Source organism: Macrobrachium rosenbergii, chromosome 31 (genome assembly GCF_040412425.1).
Source record: "Macrobrachium rosenbergii isolate ZJJX-2024 chromosome 31, ASM4041242v1, whole genome shotgun sequence".
NCBI lineage: Eukaryota > Metazoa > Arthropoda > Malacostraca > Decapoda > Palaemonidae > Macrobrachium > Macrobrachium rosenbergii.
In genome coordinates this window covers 7,379,454-7,403,185 of record NC_089771.1, presented here as the reverse complement: position 1 = coordinate 7,403,185, position 23,732 = coordinate 7,379,454, and the positions used below count along the sequence as shown (strand labels likewise).

General features: G+C 39.6%; 1 long non-coding RNA gene across 1 annotated transcript; it reads left to right on the top strand.

Moving 5' to 3' along the window:
- Nucleotides 1-705: 705 nt before the first annotated feature.
- LOC136855342 (uncharacterized) lies at nt 706-23,301 on the top strand. The gene is made up of 3 exons (XR_010857985.1): nt 706-841; nt 6,246-6,346; nt 22,246-23,301. It is a non-coding gene; the product is annotated as an uncharacterized lncRNA (long non-coding RNA).
- Nucleotides 23,302-23,732: the final 431 nt, after the last annotated feature.

The window sequence follows — 23,732 nt, the reverse complement described above, 5'->3', positions numbered from 1 at the left end:
GAGCGCCAATGGACCTTTTATTCCTGTTGAATGATTCGTGTAATTCCTTTTGATTGCAATGACTCATTTTGTATAAAAATTTTAGTTATTGGATTAATTTAAAATGAAAATTGAACGAGTGCGTTTCATTCATCCCTCCATCATTTTATTTCAGTGATTTTGTGAAGCAGCAAAGTGTATGGACGTTTCCTTCACTCCAATAGAATCCACAGCTAAAAAAATATTGGCTCTATTGTTATACAATTATACCTTAGTTTTACCAGACCACTGAGCTGATTAACAGCTCTCCTAGGGCTGGCCCGAAGGATTAGACTTATTTTACAAAAAGATGAAATTAATATGTTTATACAAAAAAAATTTTTTACGACGTTCACATTTACAGGAATGAAAGCTTCAGTATCTGTTACTACTGATGTTGCATTTTCATGTTCGTCCGACCACTGATTTCTGGAGTTGACCTCAGGCTCTGGAAGATGAATCAAGGTCAAGTGGGACTGAAAGGAATTGAATTGACTGTTTTCTTCAATTTCTTTTCCTCCACGGCTACCGAAATACTTTCCCTTGTGTAACCCAGAGTAAATGGGTTCTCTCTCTCTCTCTCTCTCTCTCTCTCTCTCTCTCTCTCTCTCAGCCAATCATGAGTAGCTTTCGCCCCCTCTCTTCGAAGGGTGATGCATGGACTCCTGTGATTGGCTAAAAGCATTCTGGAAGGTTTTCAGTCAGACTGTAGCTGCGGCTTCGTTCAGCCATGTTTGTTGTTGTCCGTCACCACCGTCGCTTTGTGACAACGAGACTCTAGATGATCGAGGATATATTAATTAAATAATCAGCGTTGATTAAGGTGAGTTCATCTGTAGTGGCTGAGAACTCCGTGAATATAGACAAGTCAAGAAGCATAGTTTGATGGCCACGCACAAATTCGTGATTCGTTATAGTTACAGGCGTTTTAGGCCGTGAGAGACTGGTATATGTTGCTTTAAGAAGGGCTCTGGTGAGGCATTTTATCGGAACATGAGAGGAGGCGATGGAATACCGTTAAAGGTTACTGAATTGAATTAAACTGGCTGCCCTTGCAACAGATGAAGGTATTTCTGAGTAATAGATACACGGCGGGTATTTAGCGAGAAATGGCAGTTTCTTATAGTATTTTGGTTGCTTATTTACTATTTAACGTTATTTTTGGGGCGGGTCGTCTATAATTAACCTGTAATTAACCCCTGAAGTCCACATACGCGATCTTCACAAGACAGAGCACGGCTACGTCTGTTTGGGACGGTTCATATCCCGTCCGGCAAGTGCGATATCTTGGAAACGGGTTTGTTCTACACTTTTAGGGCATCTGACACGGGCGGTGCATTTGTTTGTTGTCGGCCAAATGGAATGTCCCTTCGCCGTGTTTAGTACTGGCCGGGGGGGGGGGAGGCGGTTGCGGTACCCATACGTTAACAATTGTTATTGCACTTGCCGGAAGGGATATGAACCGTTCGAAACAGACGTATAGCCGTGCTCTGCCTTGTGAAGATTGCGTATGGAAACCCATTGCTGGATGGACTTCAGGGGTTAATTACAGGTTAATTACAGCCGACCGACCAAAAATAACGTTAAATTGTCAATAAGCAACCAAAATACTATAAGAAACTGCCATTTCTCGCTAAATACCCGCCGTTTATCTATTACTCAGATCTACCCAGATAAACGCAAGAGCTTGGGATCCCAAGACCAAGCCAAAAGAGAGTGGTCAGCATAGCCTGGATCGAGGGAGGCATTCGGACTTGGAATGTTGCATCGCCGGTTGTGTTCAATTCTTGCTTGAAGAGCGATGCTCATTGCAGTGTGCATGGATTCAAATGAGGTAAAAGTTCGTTTCCGGTCCGAACTCCAATTCCCTGGTGGATCAGATGCCCCTTCAGATGTCCCGAAGTGCATTTCGCAAAACAAACTTAGAAAAAAATCCTCAACTATTTACTTATGTTTTATATTTTATTGTGATAAATATTAGTTTCCAAAGAATTATGTATATAGAATGTGTTTTTTTTACTTAAATTGGAAAGATATAATAAAAAACCGAGTAGGGATGTTCGGACTGGAAACGAACATTATCCTCAAATCATTGTGAATAAAGCTCATGACCTTTTAGGCTAAATAAGCCAAGTCTTCCAAGTAGAGCATCCTTATGCAATGACGAATTTGTTTCTTGGACTCTATTGGCTTGTGGTACCTTACTGTAACCTGTCTCATTAAGCCATCTCGCAATGTCTGCTGGAATTTTCGGTTCAGGGCGTGAGGCGGGAGGAGGAGGCCACTGTGTGTCTGTGGTGGATCATTTCATGAAAATCTGACGTAAAACGTTAATGATGATGATGATGATGGGAACGACAAGGTGATTAAGCATCTAGGACCTGACGATGCTAATCCTCATTCATCTAACTTGCACCTTGTGCCAAGAGGGTCGAAGATTCCCTTCGAAACTGTAGCCTAAACCAACATTGCTTTCCTGACAGGAAGAAGACCAGCGTCGTAGAGGAAGTGCCATTTTATTTAAATGGAATTATTAATCAATCAGTTATCCTTCGTGCCCCTCAAACTCCACTTACATAATGATGGTTGGTCATTATGGTGAACCTCATTTATAGAAATATTTTGGAGTCGGGTGGAGGGCACATTGCGTAGGTCAGAGTTTCAAAACTATTTTCCCCCTATGGCAAACTTTTAAGATGTTTCAGCGCAGTGTTTCATGTCCTGTTTTCTAGATGTACCAACTGCGTCAAGCTGTCGAAATATCTAATAAGGAGGTCAGGATTCCCATTCTTTTGGAGGGTTCTAGTGCCCATCAGTTGAAAAGGTAATGAAGGTCAGGATTCCCAATCCTTTGGAGAGTCCTGGTGCCCATCATTTGAAAAGGTAATGGTCAGGATTCCCAGTCCTTTAGACAGTCCTAGTTCCCAATTGTTGAAAAGGTAATGAAGGTCAGGGTTCCCAATCCTTTGGAGAACCCTGGTGCCCATCAGTTGAAAAGGATAAATGTCAGGATTCCCAATCCTTTGGAGAGTCCTGGTGCCCATCAGTTGAAAAGGATAAAGGTCAGGATTCCCAATCCTTTTGAGAGCCCTGGTGCCCATCAGTTGAAAAGGATAAAGGTCAGGATTCCCAATCCTTTGGAGAACCCTGGTGCCCATCAGTTGAAAAGGTAATGAATGACAGTGATACCTGGGGAAGTGGGAGTTACACCATACATAAAAAGCCATTTTTATTTCCTAAAATGATTCCGTAATGAACAAATTCATTGAAAGTCAAGGTGGTATCCTGAGTTTAAGATGGATACTCAAGCAAAAAAAATAAATAAAGGGGTTTTTATAGTTTCTTTGCCAAAAAGTCAGAAGTCTGAATGCATCTGACATCATAAGGTGATTCAGTATTTGGAGTTTACAAGTTTATTCAGGGCACTGATGGAAATTGATATTTTGGAACTACTAGACGCCAAGACTGTATTTAGAAACCCGGGAATGGGGGCAGAGTGAAAAAATGTCACGAAGTCTTCTAAAAATCTGGATATTTTTTTAAAATTTGGGCACAGTAGTAGGGAATAACTTCCCATTTATTAACGGTTTCTGAAAATAATTAACTTGCTTCTAAAGTGAAGTTTAAATTGGCATGACTTGACTCAGTACAACAGATGATAATGCTTATGAAATGTATTGGTAGCCTCTAGGAGTATTGAAGACTTTGAAGGAAATGTCCGTGAGCTGGATATAATTACAGAACAAATTACAGCCAATTCTGCATCAACGGAAATGAAATACACAAAACTTCGACTTTCGTTTGAAGGGTTGTTCATGATTCATGCCATTTAAAGGTCAGGATTCCCAATCCTTTGGAGAGCCCTGGTGCCCATCAGTTGAAAAGGATGAAGGTCAGGATTCCCAATCCTTTGGAGAACCCTGGTGCCCATCAGTTGAAAAGGATAAAGGTCAGGATTCCCAATCCTTTGGAGAGCCCTGGTGCCCATCAGTTGAAAAGGTAATGAAGGTCAGGATTCCCAATCCTTTGGAGAGCCCTGGTGCCCGTTGAACAAAGGATTGAAAGTCAGTTGAAAGATGGGCAAAAAATAAATGATTTTTATAGTTTCTTTGACAAAAGTCAAAGTCTGAATGCTGCTGAGAGGTCACTTTGGAAATTGATATTTTTCCCAACTTCCCATTTATTAACGGTTTTGAGAGCCCTGGTTTACCCATCTTGTTGAAAAGGAAATGTCCGTGAGCTGGATATAGTTGATTCTGCATCAACGGAAATGAAATACACAAAACGACTTTCGTTTGAAAAGCCATTTGAAGGTCAGGATTCCCAATCCTTTGGAGAGCCCTGGTGCCCATGCGTTGAAAAGGATGAAGGTCAGGATTCCCAATCCTTTGGAGAGCCCTGGTGCCCATCAGTTGAAAAGGATGAAGGTCAGGATTCCCAATCCTTTGGAGAGCCCTGGTGCCCATGCGTTGAAAAGGATGAAGGTCAGGATTCCCAGGATTCATGAAGATGGGTACATAGGTTCTTGTGAAAGGCTCCAAGCCAAATCAAAGTTGTGCTCATGATGGGCACCGTGTTTAGTACCAGTCCCTTGGGATGTACGTAAAACATAAAATAATGATGGTAAGTACCATAAAATAACTTCTTGTAAGGATGGTATAGAGTGACCTACTGGCTGAGTGTTGTCTGGTTAATTGGTGGTTCCTTACTGAATGCATGTACATGTTGCTGTTGTTTCAGATTTAGCTGGCCTCGTGCCAGCACGGGCTCTTGCTCCTAGAGCAGCCCGTAACTCTATGCTGATGATGATTCTGTGAGATGGGTAGGTTAGATGAAAACTTTATGATGATGCATGAAAGTGATTTTGGTGGGGTGCGTGTACAGAATCTTCGAAGGTGTTATTGGCTGGTGCGAGCCGCAAAGTAGTTTCTACACACAGGGCAAAACAGAGGTTATGTTTCGGACCTCTGTGCTTGTGGATAGACAAACAGATGGCGATTGTGAGAGACATGATAAACGTACAATGATAAAACGTGTATCAGTGGAAAGGCCAGGAAATTCCACATGTGGCCAATTGCATGAGATTCGAGGCAGATTAATGAATGCAATGCAGTAGCATAATATATGTGAAATGGCGAGACGTTTGGCGTCTTCACAAACAGAAACATGCATACAGTTTGATACAGAAGATTCGGTGGAGCATTAAGAGTACATGATTGGAATGCTTGCATGACAATGCGAGTAGTGGTGATTGTACATAAATCGAGACAACAATGGTTAGGGAGAAACAGACAGAAATATTGTATGGTAGAAGTTGCGTTCCTTGAGAGAGAGAAAATGGGATGCTTCGTCTTGCTTTCGTCTTGTTGCCTCCGATGGACCACACACACGTGCGCCCGTAAGACCGTAATGCGGTCTCTTACAGTCTTACGTTGTTTTGGACGTTACGGCCCAAACGACCAGGACCGGTATGAACGGACACACAGTGAGCAAATGAGCCGTTCTTGAGGACGAGGGACCCTCCTCAGCACTTCCTTCTCAACGACTCCAAATAGTTCATTTTATCGACTTGCGGGAATTTCGATCATTATCCAGTGGCTGGCTTGACCTGATAGCAATATCCTGCTCCGTGGTTCAAAAGGCTGCTCGTCGTATGAATTCTATTTTAAGAGATTTTCGCTCAGTGGTGCATTTGCTGGAAACTGGACTTTGACGACGTAACTGAAGGTCGTTCTTTGCCAGCTGGAAGTCCTCCTCAACCGAGTAGCTTCCTATGAGAATACTGAGAAAACATTACGGTACAGTGTATCATAAATCCAGTGTATTGTCAGAACTGAATAAACTGGGAGCATGCTCGATCGTCATGGGGGCTGGTACTAAACACGGCACTCATTTTGCACGTAAACGTGCTTGTGGCCTCAATGACTTAAGGCCAAAACAACCCAACTCGATTTGCCTTGGACTCTTTAATTTAATATGTTGATGAAATGTTGATTTCAGTGGATGAGTCGTGTGGACTTTGGAAAATCCGTTAGATGCCTTCTTTACCAAAGTGCCTTAAGTTTTGGAAATGAACATATTATTTTGATATCTTATTTTCATTTCGTGGTTTTATACACTTAGATTTAACCTCTTATCGTAAGTGGTGTGGGTGTGTTTACAAATGATCCCTGTGAAATTTAAGGTCGTGTTAGTATGTTAAAGTAAAGGAAGCTTTTCTTTTCCAGACCGATAAAGAGATGTCCTACCTTTAGCAAGACGAGATCCACCATCCTGAGAATCCTGTGAGCTAAACGTTCTGCTGTCGCCCATCCAACCACTGACCAAGGTAACTCAAATATCCCAAAACATTTCTAATCTGGGAAGGATTTTGTAGACGATTTTTCTCGCCATAAGATGGGGACTTGCAGGAATAAAGATATTAATAAAGCTCTGGTTAGCTGGACTCATGGAGTGGAAATTGTTGTTATATTTTCATATTTTGAGCCGGAGGTTGATTTTTCATTTGAATAAGTTTGATCCGATTCTTATAGGGCAGTAAAGTGCCCATATTCAATCATTACGATAATGCCAAATGACCTGCTTTTCTGAAAACGCTGGTCTCACTCCAGGTCAGTTTTTTTTTTTTCACTCAGAGTCGGCTACATGAAGAGAGATTAGAGGGTCCATATAATTTTCCATTCAGTGATGCTTTCCATTTTGGGTAAATCAGCTCTTAAGTCTTTTGGGGTTAGTTTGTTAGCACATGAACTAGAGGAGGTTGAGTGGAGGAGAACTAGAGGAGGTTGAGTGGAGGAGAACTAGAGGAGGTTGAGTGGAGGAGAACTAGAGGAGGTTGAGTGGAGGAGAACTAGAGGAGGTTGAGTGGAGGAGAACTAGAGATTGTGTGGTGGAGGAGGAGAACTCCTTGGAAACCACGGTGTTTAGAGATAGAACAGGATTCGAAACTTCAGCTGATCATGAAACTGATGAGACGAGAAGTTGGGAGCTTGTTCGTCTGCGTCAGAGGAATTGGAATTGGAATATAGAATTTAGGTCAAAAGGCCAAGCACTGGGACCTATGAGGTCATTCAACGCTGAGAGGGAAATTGAGGGTAGAAGGTTTTAAAGGTGTAACAGGAGGAAAACCTCAAAGCAGTTGCACTATGAAACAATTGTTAGAAGTGGGTTGAGGAAAGTAAGGTGGAAGAAAGAAAATATGAGCGGAGGTAAAGTAAAAGCAACGAAAGGGGGTGCAGCTAGGAGCCGAAGGGACGCTGCAAAATTCCTGAAGTGATGCCTACAGTGCACCGTGTGAGGTGCATCGATGGCACTAACCCCCTACCAGAGATGTCTGATGTGATGAAATGATGAGACGAAAGGATGGAAGGATGAATGGTGGCCAAGGATGATGTGGCCTAATGTGGAACAAGAAGGAAAATGTTTATGTAAAGGGCTAAACTTGGTGGTATATATATATATTGGGGTTTTGTCAAGAATGTAGATTTTTTTTTTTTTTTTTTTTTTGCTGGAAAGGAATTTAATTAACTTCAGTATCCAATATTTTTCACATCTCGTGATATGTAACTCCCGGCCCGTAATCCAGTGGTCATGTTTGAAACTCCAAAAATATCTTATTCTTTCATAGACTCAGTGAGGTCAGTGGTAATTATTTTTAATATACTTTCATAGACTCAGTTAGGTCAGTGGTAATTATTTTTAATATCTTATACTTTCATAGACTCAGTTAGGTCAGTGGTAATTATTTTTTGAGATGGGAGTGACGACCAGGGAAGATGAGTATATAATCCATGAGTATAGATTCAACTGGGAGATCTGGTTATGCAGTGTTAAGATTACACCTGACATGGCGGTAGGAAAGGCTTGGGTCATTATTGGTAAAATGGATACCTGCTAATATATGGCTCTTGCTCAAGCACCGTCTAAGAAACCTGACAGTTAAACTTGAAAGGAAAGGAGTTGTCAGGTGTTGTTCAGTGCTATTGATAGGGTTTAAGACTAAGTGTGGTTCCAGGCCTCATTTACTCGAGTTATATTTGAGAAGTCGAGTGCATAACGTGATTTCTCACATTTAAGGAAGGTGTCACTTTGAGAATATTCAAAGTGAACTTGCTGTGTAACACAGAAGATATGATTTTTAGCATCTCGTTGCATTCCCCACCCCCCCAAAAATTAAAAATGATAGTTGTTCATGAAACATTGGTCTTACCATGAATCGAACTGAGAGCAAGTGTTAGAAATTTTCATTCTCTTTCATTTGAAGCCTTCCTGAGAACCTGGGATTTGATGCTGACACACAAGAAGAAAAATGTTGGCCCCCAACAATAGAATTCACCCCAAGTAAGGGATCATATTACCTGTGCCGATTTATTCTTATTGTAGACACTGTCGTATTTATAACAGATTTGTTGCAGTTTTCTGAGTTTCTCTTTCTCTCTTTAACCTCTGTAGTTGTTAGAGGTCGTGTTGATTGCATTTGTTTATAAAACGGCTTGATAAGGTGACTACTGTATAACTGAAGAGAAACTACTATTACCTAGCGTTCCTTAGAGCAGCGTAATTTGTCTAAAAATCAAAGTTGACTCAAACAAAATGTGTGTTTGTTTAGGTATTGGCTTGGTAGCTAGTGACGTAATTTTGGTTAAACTGAAAAATACACCTCTTCATTTGGGCACAATTTTAGACTTTGAAAATCCCAAACATATTACTTAAAGATGTCAAGTTCTGAAACTTATGCAACTTTTGAGTCAGTTTTCTTTGTAACAGGATTTTTCGTAACGAAGTATTTCCACTGACACTTAAATTAATGGATAAAGTTAGTTAACTTCCCTTAAAAACTGCAGGTGTGCAACCTTAAGGCAAAAACTTTGATGTAAACCATTTGTCTTCCATCAAGCCTTCGTTACAGTGAAGGTCAAGATCGCTTTAATATTACGATCAACGTTATAATTTCAAACGAGTGTCTGCAGAGAGAATGGAATTAAAGCGAAAAGGCTGATCAAATGCTCATTGATCTGATGCAGAGCCTGTTGGAAACCAATTCAAGTCAGGGGAGAGGTTGATGCAATATCTAAGGGCTAAACTGGGGCTTTGGTTCGTCCACTGTATTAGCCTTGGCACACGAAATGACTCATACCCAAACTTTTATCCAAAAGTAGGCATTTGAAATAGGGAAAATAACAATTTTGAATCACTGGCTCTAGGAATTAAGAAGATAACTAAGTAAATTATCGAAAAAGGACTAGTTTGACTTCATATATTCATATACCACAGGAAATCAAAGGAAATGTGAATCTAAAGGTTGAATAAAGGCGTCTGATAAGTGAAGGGCAAGAGGAAGTGATTGGGTGTCCTTTGACTATTTTATCAGTGTCATTCAGCAAGAGTATTTTTATCATGGAATATCTTGAACAGGCAACGGAATTTCCTTGTCGAGCAAAAATAAACTGATCTGGAAAGTTCAACTTTGTTCATTGTTGTGACCATTCTGAAATATGTAAAGGAAACTTAAGAGTTAAAAAAACAGTTCAAGAAAAAATTCTACATTGATATAGTTTACTTAGAGCTAAACTAGTAAAGCACAGTCAGTAGACTAGGTTCTTAGAACAAACCTAAGCACAGCCTTAAAACATTTAATCGTCAGTGAATAGGGTGTGCCTGTATTTCTGCGTCAGGCTTCTCAAAGCAATTGTTGTTTTATTTTTCAATTAATAAAGGGAGTCAAAGAGTTTTGGTTTTTCAGCTATTTCCTTATTTACTGCTTTTTTTACTGGCTGTTCCTTATCTCACCTTCTCATATGTCCCGGGCCGTCTCAGTCTACTCTACAGCCTCTGGGCATCACTTGAGTGAACCTTTTTCCACAGCACTTTTGCTACGAATCTTTCTCATTATACCTTTGTCAGCATCAATGCTTCTGCGGTGCTGAGCTATACAAACTTAGGAATGAATGATAAATCCTCACTTGCCTGATAGGAGGGTATTTTTACAGCAGTCTTTCTCCATTTCATCAATACTAACCTCTCAATACTCCTTAACAGTCCAATGACCCCATGTTAACAGAAATGTTTCACTTCTTCCAAGACCTGCCTTGTTTCGACAATAAGGTGGCCCACCTCCATCTCTTTCCCTGTTATCGTTCTTATACATCGTCATGGAAATTCCCTTACTCACTGTTTTGCAGTCCTCACCATCTCCCGTGAGAGAGTACTGCAGTCACATGGCCACTTTCTTGACTGAACATTTCCTTTGCTTCGTTTCCAGCCACTGAAAGATTTGTTGATTTTAATTTTTCTCCTGTCCTTTCCACTCTTCTATTTCTTAGATATTACTAGAAACTCTTCATCTATTTCTGCTGTTACTTGCACAACTTCCTCTTTGCATGGTAGGTTCCTGCAGTTGACTCATTGTAAAGACTAACCCTGTTGTTGACCTTCTAACAATAAGCCAAAATGATGGTAATCGTTTTGAACAGTGTTTCTCATATCCTCACTCTCTTTTTCCATTCATTTGGTCCTTTCCGTTTCTTTATCAGGTTTCCCTACACATTACCTATATTCTGGTCAGCTCTCTAAGTGACTGACTCACTAGTTGTTTCTAGGAAATTTATTATTCCTGGTGGACATGGGAGGTTTCCACTTTTCATCTCAAAGGACTCCCTTTAATCTCTTTAATGACATAGTCTCTGTTGGTTCCTCTATCATGTAGCATCCTCTGGTTTGTCTTCATTGGTTTCGGACGAAGATTCCATTGGATTTCTTTTCGTTTCGTCTACGTTTCACCTTTCCTCAGGCACTTTGCTCTTCTTAATATATTTCTTTTCCCTCTGCTGTGTTGATCTGATTTAGTTCCTCCCATTTTTTTGTCCTTGCTATCGATGTTTTGTTTTAGCCTCCCTTCTCTCTTCCTATTTCTGAAGGTCGTCTCTGCCTCTCTTACTGGCGTTCGTACATCTTGATTCTCCCACTGCCCCTCTGGATATCCCGTCCGCCGTGTCACACTGGGTTCTTTTTTTATGCTATATTTGCAAACACTCTTTAATATGTACTTTCAGATTTCCCATCTTTCAGTTTCCTTGCTTTTATTATCGTTTTCTTCATCCTCCATCTGTCCCTCAATGCCGCATCATTCCGAGCAGTGCACAGCGTGTGAAGGCTGCCTTCCCACTTTCTTAATGCTGTTTGTGCTTTCCTCAACAGAATCAGTTCGTTTCCACTCCCTCATGTGACCAACTTCTCTTTGTGTTGCTACACTGCCTCTCACTCTGCCTCACTTGTTGTTCCTGGTTGTGGCTAATGTAACGAGAACTCTTGTTTTACTTCCCTGTTCCTCTCTGGTGATAACACCGGCTGGTTGGTGCCTCGGTCAGCTTGATGTGAAATTGTCTGTAATTTCATAGAAATGTTCAAGGAAGAAGAAGAGCGGTGGGTCTTGGACTATTTGCTTTCTGTCATGTAGGTGATTGGCATCGATATTCAAGAAGGGTTTAATCAGTCGATATTCAGAATGTCTACCTCTGACGTAAAATTCTTGTATATGGTTTTTTTTTGGCTTTATCCTTGATTGGGACAACTGACCGTTACTTGTTGAGTTGACATGCTTTCTTGTTGACTTTGTAGTGCTTTTTCCCCTTCATGAGCACGTCATGTTCTGTCTGAGGAAAGGCAAGAATGAGGATTGTTGGTTGGTGTTATTTTGACCGTAGAGTGGAAGAAACTTTGATAACTCCAACACTCACGTCTGTTCATGAATAAACTAACTATTCCGATACTCACGTCTGTTCTTGAACAACACTTACTATTTTATCGCTGGTATAATTTCAGTGACTTGATGTCTTGCTATACTTGACACTTGACCGAGATGAGGGAAGACTTCCGTTTGGTTTGTACCACTGAATAAAAGGCCAATCGCGATTTTATCAAAGAAATTGTTATGCATATTTTTGTTTAAAAGTCTTTTTTTGTTATTACCCCCAGAAAGAGGGTATCTTCTTGACAAAAATAAAAAGGGAAAGGAGAAGGTTTCACAACTGATTTCATTTGCCCACTCATATGCTCATTAACTATTCATATACACGTTGGATGTCGAGGGAGATTGGTCCCCTTAGAAATATCTTCTGAAAATTGGTTCCTATTCCACCAGCCAATGAGTGATCGTTTACAAAGACGCTTGGCCAAAAACCGAAGCTCTCAGCCAATGAAAGGGGCTGTAGAAACTTTGGATGTGATGGAGGGCTTTGATTGGCCAAAACAATCTTTAGGGACATTTTGACTCTCTACGTGTTGAAAGTTCAAATAACCATTGGCTATCTGAAAAATATCCGCCAAAAAGGGTGCTGTGGTTACTGAATTTAGAAATCTGGAACTTTTTTAAAGAGTTCTGTAGACAGTAAAGTCCTTCGAAGCTCTAAAGCCAGAGCATTTTTTCAAAAATTGACTTTCCAAGAAGTGACAATTCTGGGGACCTTGAATTTATTCGTGGGTTGGCGTCCGTGATAAAACTTTTATCATGAGTGGCCAGGTGCTGAAAGTGGCAAGAGGCCTGGTGTGGACGTCTGGTCTCTTGAAATTAGAACAGACAGCCTCCGACAATCCTTTTCGATCTCTGGTAATGTGACAAAATAGCCAACTGTCTCGATTTTTGGTTCCATAAATCTCCTTAATGAAGATTGCAATAATAAACATTATCTAAGAATAAAATTAAATTCTTGTGGAGGAAATCCGATGGCCAGACTTGAGAAGACATGTACTTAAATTTCACCATCGACATCTTAAAACCCATGAACAATCGGTGTTTTTGTATTGTTTCTCCATTTGGGGGACACTGGGAATCAACGGTCAAGTACTTGCAGAATCAACATCACGAATTCGTAATTTAATTCATCTATTCTATAAATGCTATAATTACACGAGTACCTGCTGAATAATCATTAGGGGAACACCCGTGATCACAGGTGAATTGCTTTGCTCAGTGAACGGTAGACGACAGGTTATGGCGAGAACCAGCTTTCATTTCTAAATCCGTTTGAAGGTATGGCTATTAATTCGGGTTCGGTACAGGTTTTAACTGATTTATTTGAGGTCTTTTATAGTAACATTATGGCGCTTGTAAAAAATGGTCGTCAAAAGAACAAAGCACACATATATAGTCGATTTTTGTACCGGTGGATCCATTGATGATAGGTGCTAGGTATGGGAGATTTTACAAACGCGCGCGAGCGCAAGTTAAAGACAGCCGTTTGCAAGTTTGACAGCTCGAATGCCTCTGCCACGCCCACCTGTTATTTCATTAGGCTGGGATTTGCATAAAAAAATCCGGGATTCTCTTGGTTCTAACCAAGATTAGGTTAGGATTTATTTACTCTCTCTCTCTCTCTCTCTCTCTCTCTCTCTCTCTCTCTCTCTCTCTCTCTCTCTCTCTCTCTCTATTAAAACCACCGAGAATTTCAAAGTACGGTTTTCGGTTTGTCAGGTTTAAACATTATGGGACAATACATGGTCTAGTATTTTTTTGGGGCGGTTCATCTTATTCGTCCATATGTTATAAAAATAAATCTGACTTTAATTAACCTAACCCCACCAAAGTCCACCGCCGTAGTTGCGTAGTGACTTGACAGGTAACCGGAAATGTTTGGTTCTGGCCCAGCCGGGCAGGGGAGTGAGGTGGTCACCTGTCTTGGTCGAGACGAGGTGGACGTTGGGTGCTCATGAACGAAATCCTTTGAAGCTTTCGAAAAGTCCCACTTATTTCGAGTTCATTACGTCGTAAGCGTTTCTGGGGAGCAAAGGATTTTGGTGCTTATAGTGCATTTCATTTCGTATTGGCAGAGTTGGTGTCAAGTGTTCAATTAGTGAAATTTAAAACCTAGTAAAAACTGGGTATCAGTGGCATTATGGTATGATAGTTACTAAGGGTACTCGTGACAAATAAAGGTGAATGTAACTTATTTATATGTAATCTTTTGAGTGTTAGGTAGGTGAATGTGGTGGCTTCAGTGCTATTGTATGAAGACACTGATCGAGAGAAAAGGCTATTGGACAGTTGGAAAGGAATGCCCGCTGTTTACGATGATGGTATCCATATTCAAATTAGGTGTTTTAAGCATCATTACATAACTTGTAGCCCATATAGGCCTGCAGGGTTGGGTATGCCTGTCTGCCTTAAAGTGGTTCTTAAACAGGGGTGAGAAGCCGGTTCCTAAGGGGCGCGACGATGCCTATGAATAATTAAAGCAAACTATATTTTTATATACGCATGTTATTTTTTCTGCAAAAAATAAAAATCAAATCAAATCAAATAATGTAAATGAAAATTTTTAAAATGTGGTTTTGTTATTAATACACATCATATCAACTTTGTAATTTATTTTTTTTTATTGCAGCAATTCAAGGGGTGCGAGAACTGACAGCTGATTTAAAAGGGGTGCATACACTGCAAAGGTTAAGAACCAATGCTTTACGAGGAATTTTGGTTTGAAGTAATGACCCTGATACTTTGCAAAGATATCTTTCAATTTGTTTGACTCCAAAACTGCAGTATATTCGGTGACTCCGTACTTTTCAGTATTCAGTAAAAATTTGATCGTACTGATAGCAGTTTCTTGAAGGGAATATTCCGTGACTTAAATATATAAATGGAATTTTAAGCCAAACTACAAGTGTGGCTGTGTGCAGGTGAAGGAAGGTATTTGTGGAAACGATTCGTTACACCTTTGCTTTTAGGGTTTAGCCATCGAAGGTTAACTGAATAAGTCATTTCCGTCTGGGATGATATCATCTCATGGACTGAATCTCGAATCTTTGCTGTCATTTGAAGCAGATCCTTTGGTAACTGACGTTATTTAGGAAGAAAACTCTATATATTTCTTGGTAGTTCAAAACGACAACACCCTGACTGTTGGTGTCAGTTAAGCTTTTATATATAGTTTTTGGTAATGAGCATGGAGGTATATTTTGCGAATATAAGGCTAATATTAAGCGTTTATCAGGAAAAATATTGTGGAACTTAACTATGGATGTTTCAAAGGAAGGTCACTTGCTGACGTTGATAATATAAATGGAAATTTATGTTTAAAGTATCCTTATAGGATGCTGTGGTAACTGTAAATCTGGGGGCCAGTTGTTTACAGAGGAATATATTACATTCAAACGATTTTTTTTTTTATTAATCTTGGTTGCGTACAAGTCAGGTAGGGAGGTCAGACTATGGAACGGCACAGAAAGGTGTTCCCATTTGACAACCTGCTTCTAAATTGGAAAATGTAGGGTCTTGATACTAATGCTCTCTCTCTCTCTCTCTCTCTCTCTCTCTCTCTCTCTCTCTCTCTCTCTCTCTCTCTCTCTCTCTTAGCAAGAATTACCGTAATTTTGCGGACTGGCTTTTTGTGCGGTACTCCATGGATTGAAATGGCTGTTTTTGGTCGAAATGCGACTTCTTGAAAGGATGTCAACATCCAACGCACATTATTGGGTTTCACTGTATCAGTCAAAAATGTCAAGTCTGTCGCATCGTATTTCGTAACAGAATCCATCTGGAATTTTAGCCTAAACTGACTGCTTATAAGTCCTTTTAAAGTCTACCATTCAGCGGACTTTTTCAGTTGGTTTTAAGGACTTAGGATAATATAGTTCCTGTAATTGTTTATGCACATTTAGCCAGACCTTCCCTGTCAGTTTTATGGTCGATTACGGAAGCCTTACTTTAAAAGTTGAGTATACCTTAGTTTTACCAGACCAAAAACGTGTGTCCACTAATACAAAAGACTTTATAGCTCATTCCTAATAGTGAAAATATTAGGCCTATGTAGTCGAAAGATCACTGCTCACAGAAGTAAAAGGGCCATTGTTCACGACATTGATTATTCGCTCTCTCAACACAATTACTTAGAATCGCAATAAATGAGAGTTACTGTAATCTTGGTGTCTAGGATGAATCGTAAATGAAACTGAAGTCTGTTAGTACGTTGAGTGCCTCAAGATCGTTACCGTTGTCTGATAACTATTGGTGATGACTTGCAAGCTAATTTGAAAGTCTTTGAATTATGAAGTCATGAAAATTGTTTAATGCTAATGATGGGAGGAGGTTTGTGACCTTTTTGTCACCTTTATTTCTGGATATTTTTTTCCCACAAATGAGTTCATTCAGTGTTTGAACCTGGTGGATAGTTTTATTTGTAAATCTACGTAGGCCTTATGCCGTTCGTTGAATGACTAAGAGATTTTCCAAGAATGGTTTTGTCTTGAATGAGTGTGTGTGTATTCAGAGGTAATCAAAAGTCACTGATCTCTTGCTGAAGCAACTTCATTTGAATTTGTGAACGCACTTTACAAAAACTAGGAAATAGGGCAGTATTGAGCGCGCGCACACATGATTTGAGTGATACCAGGAAAAACGCTTTGGTATATCTAAAGATACCTCCTATTTTCTCAAGGACCAAACTGGTATGTGGCCTTCGTTCATTTGTCAGCTAGTCTTAGTCTTGGAGAAAGAGGTCAGAGGTGAGGGAAGCTGTCTTTTCCAGATAAGAGAATAACCTCAAGAAAACGCCGATGATGGACTGAGAAAAAGTTTGACCAACAACCCTGGAGTTTCGTTTTGATGTGAAATGCTGCACAACTTTATTAGACATTAAAAAATTTGAAATAAACGCTGCTAAATCTTGACTCATTGCTTATTAAATATATGTCCTGAGTTATTAGAAATTAAAAGAATCGCTTTCAATATTGGGAATTGGGAACAATAATTATTGTCAGCTGAACTGGATATTACTAAATGATGTTCAGACATCATTATTCCTGTGACACGACACCAGTAAGATGTCATGAAGAGAAAAATTCAAGAACCAGGGCAGAAATAAAGTGTGAATAAATAGCTCGTTCCTTTTGAATGCGATATAACAAACGGCAACTGGTAATATTCTTTGGGCCTTAACTATGCAACTGAAGGAATGATATGGTCCAGTGTCTCTTTCATTGAAGATTTATTCGTTTATAATTATTTGTATCGTAGTTCTTTTCCTAAAAAGTCATTCACGTAGGAAACTTGTTCCAGACAAGTGTTGCTTCAGAGGCTACAACAACAGCCATTTCGATTCATCCCGTTTCAGTACATCCATAAAGACGGTTCGACGTAACTCTCGCTCTTTCGATCGAGCGGTCAAGTCGTCATCCAGCTCGTGAAAAGACTAATAAGAGAGTTGGTGACAGACACTCACTCCAGAGGCAGCATTTGGTCAAGAAGGAAACCCAGCCCCTTGTCAGCGAACTAACTAGGAAACGTCCCTCAGTAAAGAGCCATTCTAGGAACCAGTTGGCTGAGCGTGTTAGTTTAGTACTTTTAGTTTTCTGTAAAAGAAAAATTGTGCCGGCTTTGTCTGTCCGTCCTCATTGTGCCACTTTTTTCCGTCCGCACTTTTTTTCCGTCCACACTTTTTTCCGTGTTTTTTCCGCACTTTTTCGTCCGCACTTTTGGTTCTGTCCACACTTTTTCCGTCCGCACTTTTTTACACTTTTTCTGTCCGCACTTTTTCCGTGCACTTTTTCCGTCCGCCTTTTTCCATCAGATCTTCAAAAACTACTGAGGCTAGAGGGCTGCAAATTGGTATGTTGATCATCCACCCTCCAATCTTCAAACATACCAAATTTGCAGCCCTCTAGCCTCAGTGGATTTTTTTTTATTTAATGTTAAAGCAATCCATGATCGTGCTTCTGGCAACGATATAGGATAGGCCATCACCAGGCCGTGGTTCAAGTTTCATGGACCGCGGCTCATACAGCATTATACCGAGACCACCGAAAGATAGATCTATTGTCGGTGGTCTTGATTATACGATTTAGTGGTTGTAGAGAAAACTCGATTGCGCCGAAGACTCTTCGGCGCATTTTTTACCAGTTTTCTTTTTTATTTTTTTTTTTTAGTGAACTTGTATCGTGAAACCAACCAATGGATTCACTATACCTTTAGAAACTGATATTGACGAAATCAACACGGTAGTGGGTTCAGACAGTGGCCATGTTGGAATGAATAACTGAGGAGGAGTTGAGAGAACGAGGAGGGTAATGTGACAGGAGACAAATTTTCAAGAAAAAGGAAATACACTAAAACTTGAGAGAGAACCATTAAACAAAGGGGAGGGGAGGAACCAGGCCACTGGCTTATGCCATCAAAACTTGGAGTATCGTGGGTGAGTCTCGCAGTAAGAAATTCTGTTTTAGCCTTTGAGGAGACTGTTTAGTTAGGGCGTAATACTCACACTCTTATTTATTGTACAAATATGAATACAAACAAGAGCTTTAAGAAACAATGGTAAACCATGAGTGGTAATTCCAGGACAAATAATCAGTTCAATGAATTTCTGTAAGAGCCGGGAGAAAAATGGACTTTGAAGGTAGTTGAGAGTTCAGAGAATGTAGCGCATTTATTACAGATTGAGATGCTGGGAATTTGATTTTGGGCCTGTACTGTTCAAAGGTCAGGAAAAAGAAGGTTGCATCGGCTGCTGAAGTTATTTATTTATTTTTTTTTTTTAAGAAATCCCAAAAGTCGCCTTCCTGAGGCTAGATTTCAGGTCTTGTGAGTTTTCTGAAATGGTTAAGCTGCTTAAGAGAGATTTCGTTTGAATCGGAAGATCTTATGGAAGAGGAGAATTTAGATCTCGAATCAGATGCAAAGTCTGCATAGCCATTCTAGTAATGAAGTTATGGCCATCTGTCAGGCTCAGGTATTTGTAAAGGCCACGCCCATGACTCCGGAGCCCTCTAATAATCCATTAGAGGTAGCTGTAACCTTGCAGCTGTTCTGTGCAGATTAGAAAAGCCATCTAGTTGAGCTATACACCTCTAAAAACCTGTCATATCTATGAAGAATGACAGTGAAGCCTTATCAGTGAGTTTTCAGGGCGATAATAATGGGGAAAACTGAACACTCGTACCGCGCCTTGGCTCTCGTCCGCTAGTCGGCGACCGTAATATTTACAGAATTTTGCTTCTGTTTTTGTTGATCATTATGCATTTCTTTCTCCTTTTCTGTCTTTATGATATTTACAGTCTTTGTTTACGTTTTTACGCTCGTCTCCAAGGGGCTGATACTAAACACGGCGCCGTTTCCCACGTCAACTGACAGTTACTGAATCAGAGGGACGCGGTAGTAGTCTTCAGTTTTATCGATAATGGTATCATTTGAAAGTTCACGAACTCTCCTGACAACCTGATGTTGTGCTGGGAAGACTCTGCTCAGCAGCGTTAGATAGAAATTGCAAAATCCAAGGATTTCTGTATGGTCTGATTTCATGTTTTCCTTTAGGCTGAGGACTGAGGGAAAAACGGCCTTCAATGAGGAACTGAAGGAAACGCTGTAGTAGGCTATACTCTAGCGGGCTAACCCCAGTTTGTCACCCGATAGATCTTGGGCCTGTAAAGGTAAGATGCTGATCAGATTAGAAATGTTTTACTGACTGCATCTCTCTGAATGTTTGAGGTTGAATTTCTTGCAGTATGCACCACCATCTGTTCCCGCGAACACCATTTAAAATTTCAAACTTTGCGTTGAGCATTAGACCGTACTCGACAAAAGTAAGTTATATATGCGGCTTTTAGCAGTATTTTGAACCTGGTAATGTTCTGTAGTCTGTAACAAAGTGAACTGGCAAAGCATTTTAGTAAAAATTTCGCCAAAACAAGTACAGGTTCAAAAACTGTATAAATTTAAAATGAAAATAATGACTCGTAAAATAACATTTTTAAAGCAGTATTAATAAGCTAAACGTAAATGTGAAGTCACATTTTGCCCAAAGGTGAAGTTTGTAAATGAATCCTGATTATAATTATAGTCTCGTCGAGCTCTGTAGAGGAGAATGTGTTCTTCGAAGCAAGAATATTTAGTTCTGTAGTACTTTGACGATCTAGAGGATGTTGCCTTATAGTTTTCGTAGGTAATTTCTGCTTCGCCTTCAGGTGCGGTAAAACTAGACGTTGTCACTTTGATGTAAATGTGGGTATTCCTAATGTCGTGCTTTAAAATCTTAATACGTGGCTAGATTTTGTGTAGGAAATTTAATCTTAAATGAAACAATTCTACGGTATATCAGTGATATAAGTAAAATGTGATTCTAGTAAAAAAAAAAATATCTTTCGAGTTCTTTGTATTAGTACAGAAATTAAACACAATAATGTAAATGAAAAAGATCACCTTTTTAAGTCTCAGCAACCATCACTAAATTATGTGAGAATCTGCCAATTTTAACTAGAATAAAATTAATGCTCATTATTTTCTAGATTTTTATGAATATTATTTCTGTTTTATCTGCAATGGTCGAAATAGCTATGCAGGAATACCCAGTATGAAATTTTTGACATTAGTCTTAAAACTGAAATTCCTGTAAGGGTTTACTCCTATCAGTGCACCTCATAAGCCTTTTACTTTACCTCCATGCCCTCTTTCTTTCTTCGGTCTTACTGCCCAACACCCTTAACTGTTAATTTTTTTGTGCAATCGTAGTGTTTTGTCCAAGTTTCACCACCTTCAGTTCCTTGGGTTTCATCTTGATTTTCTGGATGGCTTCATCTCACTGTCCAACAACTCCAGTGTTTAGTCAGTTAAGTTTGGAGGAGGGTGCTGGTGGATACCTCAGCTTACGTGGCCTTGGACTTTTGATCGTATTAGGGCAACCTTCCTATCAACGTTTGACTAATTCAGGTATAGACAAGGTCTCCCTGTAGTATACAGGAACTTGACTTTCTGATTTGAACAAGTTCGAATCTGGATGGAGGAAATGACCTTACCTTACAGACCTTACAGTTCGTTCGGGTTGCCCCAGGTCCCTCAGTGAAGGTAAAATAACTCTTGAATACTGAAACTTTGCCAGACATATTTAAACCAGGTTCTTCAGCAAGTTCTTGAATTTTCTCTTGAGGACACTAGCAGGTAGGTTGTTAATCTTCCTGTTGGGGTATGGAAATATTAATATAATAAAATGTCTAAAAAAATGGAAATGACAGCATTTAATAGGATTTGGCTAGTGACAAAGTTCGTAAAATTTTTCCTATGCCTTGAAAGTATTTTGAGAGAGCTATTTATTTTCATAGAAAAAATTTTACTTTCTTAGAACCTAAAGAATTAAAATGTACAAATTCAAAGAAGAATGAAACAGGCATTTAATCAACTGTGCTTTACATACTAAAAGGTTTTAAATGTACTATCAGTCCCTTAAACACCCCTGAGATTTGCTAGAACCAGAGAAAATGGTTATGGTGGGTTACCTTTTTTAATTTTGCTCTGACAGAATTTTGCACAAGAATAAATTTCCCGTGTCTTAAGTGTTCATTGCCAAAGGGTGTCCTGACCCCATGGCCCATCTTTGGGAGGTGCAATCAGCCAAAGCCTCCAGCAGCAGGACAGGAGGATGAATTCCTGTCGTTAGATGTAATGGCTGCTGTATTTTAGCATCTGGAATTTTTAGGTGAAAATCAGTTGTTAGTGGGTTTTAGTCGAGTCACTTGACACGGTAAAGTTACTTTGCCTTTTAGAGCATATAATGGGGACTCCTACTAAGTGATGGCAATGTTTATAGATTTAAACTTTATTATAGCAAAGAAATCTCATAGGGTTGCCTCAATGATTGAGGACCTGTTGGTTTCTCCATCAGTGCTAACAGGATGTACAATTTTATTTTTTTTATTTTATGGAAAGCACGGAATTTTTATAGCCCATAGACCCTGCTTAAATTGTACAGTTCATATGAAATAGAACATGGGACAAGGTTTTGTGTCAAATTAAGATGAAGTAAGATGGTTAAACGTTTGTATGTATTCTTGTAGCAGTTAGAACAGTGATGTCATTCATGGTTGTTCCCTTTTAGGAAGAAAGTGAAACTGCAGTACCATGAAACACTGGGCCACAAACTGTACAGGTAATTTGAACAAAACTGAGAATGAGCAGCCAACTGCTCCTTTATGGTATGAGGCAGAAGTATAACAAGAAGGTTGTGTATTCTATGACTGGACATATTTTAAACCTGTTCTCTTTTGGTGTTAAAGATGTTTTTATACTATTTAATATGCAGGAAGAATTCTGGCTATGGCCATTTTTATTCAAATAATTATATTAAAATTAAAGGTTCTGTACAGAATGTTGGTTACTAAGGCAAAAGTATTTTAGGCAATTGAATTTTTCACTGCATGAAAAAGATTCCACAGCATAACATTGAATTTATAGTTGTCATTTTTTCTTTACAGCACAGTTATCAACCAGCTGCAGCCTCCAAGTTTAATATATCAGTATGTGAGCGAGACCATTGAGTCCCACTTCTGCTAGATTCATTGGACTTCCACTGAAGATCCCTCAGGGATTAATTCTTGAATAAGAACAGCAAATGGAACGAACTACATTGAGAAGAGACCCTTATTCTGATGCAGAAGCACACAACACAGGGAGCAATGCATCTGGGGCCAAAGAGACGCCAAATACAATCTTGAGGACTGACTGTGTTGCTCTGGGGCCCAGCTTGTGCCTCCATCTTGGATTTACTCCAGGTCCATTCTAAGATAATCAGTCTGTTTAGCCCATAGATGGCTGTTTTGGAGTGATTTCCTTTTATGTTCATGTCATTTTCTGGAAGTAAGGTTATGTCTCTGAAGTTAAGTTTCCACCATCGTGTTATACTGTACATAATGTGCTTTCACCCTGAATTCTCATTTGGTTTCAGACCATGCCTTACCCTTAGCCTCGTTTACTATCATCCTAAACTTATTTTTGCCTATTTTGTTTCTCAGTCCTCAGCTTTCCACTCTAGTCCTCCATTTTTCATACATTATTGTCAGACTTCTTTCTCTGACTTAGCTGTTAATACCAAGACATCTGCATGCAGAAGCTCCTCCTAGGGAGTCCCTCTCTTCATTTCTCTGTAACTTCCTCTGTGACTGGGATCAGCAGTTTCTGCCACAATGGTCATTCAAGTTCTCATGTCATTATACAGTAACGACACTTGGCAAGTCTTTCTTGTGCTCTTTTCCTTTGTAATGCCCCTTCTGATTGCTTGTCTGGGTACTCTGTTCAGTGCACTCTCGAGATGTATTGACTTGACTTACTTTAACAGGATTTTTAAACTTTTCCTCCACCACCCAGGTTGCTTGAGCAGTCTTCCTCCTCTGCAGTAGTTTGCTTATTGTAATGAGTTGCCTAAACCTTTACATACAATTTGTATCTCTCTCAATCTTTTGGTTCCATCATCTCCTCTGCAGTAGTTTGCTTATTGTCATGAGTTGCCTAAACCTTTACATACAATTTGTATCTCTCTCAATCTTTTGGTTCCATCATCTCCTTGTTTGCTTATTGTCTGAGTTGCCTAAACTCTTTACATACAATTTGTATCTGTTCAATATTTGGTTCCATCATTCCTCTGCAGTGCTGCTTTAAAGTGCATTAGGATATTTCTCTTCCTGATAGTTAATAACATCTATTCATGTGTTTGTATTCTTTTAAATGCTTACATCTGTTCCGGTTAGGATTTCTATCCTGATAGTTAATAGCCTTTCAGGCTTGTTCTTTTAAATGCTTGCTCATGTATTCGGTTGATTCCTTAATGATTAATTCTCTTGCTGCTGAATCTGTATTGCAGGATTCCCCTTTATCGCATCAGTATTCTTTAGTTCAGTTTCTTTCTCTTCACAGAAGAATCTTGAAGCACTGCCTTCACTGTTCTACCTTGTCCCTTTCACATCTT